We start from the raw sequence: 1,562 nt of genomic DNA, 5'->3' as shown, positions 1-1,562 counted from the left end.
GCGTGGTGAACGGTCTTCCACTTATCCCCAGTCAAGGGGGCATCGAAACATATGTATTTTAAGACTGATTTTTGCCTCGTAATAGATGAAGATAGTCATTCAAAGGAGTTTTTGAAAAATATAAAAATGTCTTGCTAGATTCCATTTACTTATTTTTCTTCAATTTTTAATTATACTCGCAAATGGTATTATTTTATCAGGGCGTAATTAACCTCATTATAAAGCAATAAAGGTCTTGAATTAAAAATGTGAGTGTATTGAATGTCTAAACTGTAATTAACTACTGTTAGTATGCAGACAAGTGCCAAAGAAGTATTTGATTTGGGGTTTTCAGCCATAAATTATATCTACTTTTAAAGTATCCCATTTCTGCTCTGTGTAACTGATGGTCCCCAGGCGATTCTCCTGCTTGACCCTCGCTGGTGAGCGTGAGGCCAGCATCCCCCGTCCTCAGCAGTGGGAAGGCAGGGCCGAGTTCGTCCACAAAGGCTTCGGAGGCCTGGACCGGGGGCTGGGCCCTGGGGCATGAGATGTCTGTCTCTGTCCCTCAGATCACCCATCTCACAAGAGGGTAGGGACTTCTTAAACAAGCAGAAGGACACCATCGAGTCCTCGGGTGAGTGCGACAGGGCAGAGATGTACCAGACAGGGAGCAGGGAGCGACCAGGGACTCGGCAGACACCCACCTGCCTTGCACTGGGCCTCAAGGCCAGCACGAGGGAGGCTGTCCTGCACAGGCCAGCACACGTTTAGGGCAGAGGGCAGAACAAGCCAGGACGCCTCTTTGAAGCTGTTGCTGCCCAGATCACAGCTGGGGAGCCATAAAACCTGCCAGCCCTGACATGGCTCCATAGTGTAGCGGTGAGCACATCTGCTTTGCAGCTAGAAGGTCCTGGTTTCACGCCCCAGTGGAGCCACAGTCTCTGGTCTATGGCTATGCCACCCTGAACAAGCCTGATGTCTGATCTCGGAAGCTAAGCAGGGTCGGCCCTGGTTAGTGCTTGGATGGGAGACCACCTAGGAAGACCAGGTGCTGTAGGCATAAATAATAATAAAAAAAAAAAAAAAAAAAACCTCCCAGCCCACAAGAAACCCCAGCTGTCCACAGGTCTTTCCTCAGTCCTCTGTTCCTTAGGAGGGTGGGGTGGACTGTGATCCATTTTGGTGAAACTAAACCATGTCAACTTATACTGTGAGATTTTACATACAGATATGTCCGAACCTAATTCGTGTGTTAACGGGGGCCCGATTTCCTCACCGACAATCGGAACTATCTCTGTAAGCATTTGATTTCAGAATAAAAATTAAGTCACGTCACATTCTGGATTAACAGGCTTTTTTAAGAGAAATGTAGTTGATCACTTACAAAATTTAAAAGTGTCAACTTGCAAACAACGGTGGGAAAATATGATTATGCAAATTACACTGTTAACGGAATTTACACATAAATGAGAACATTTTTTTTTTCCCATCAGAGTTCTTATTATAAAGAAACCCTGGGAAGGAAATTATCTGCAGAAGAGTACAGTATGAAAATGTATTGAAAGCTGTAAAAACTAAAT

The 1,562-nt window shown here is 45.0% G+C and overlaps 1 pseudogene; it reads left to right on the top strand.

Annotated features, from left to right (window-relative positions):
* Positions 1-926: 926 nt before the first annotated feature.
* Positions 927-1,042, top strand: LOC120586467 (uncharacterized; annotated as a pseudogene).
* The last annotated feature ends 520 nt before the right edge of the window (positions 1,043-1,562 follow it).

This window comes from Pteropus medius, unplaced genomic scaffold (assembly GCF_902729225.1).
Source record: "Pteropus medius unplaced genomic scaffold, Ma_sr-lr_union100, whole genome shotgun sequence".
Classification (NCBI taxonomy): Eukaryota; Metazoa; Chordata; class Mammalia; order Chiroptera; family Pteropodidae; genus Pteropus; species Pteropus medius.
This window is presented reverse-complemented; position numbering and strand designations above follow the sequence as displayed.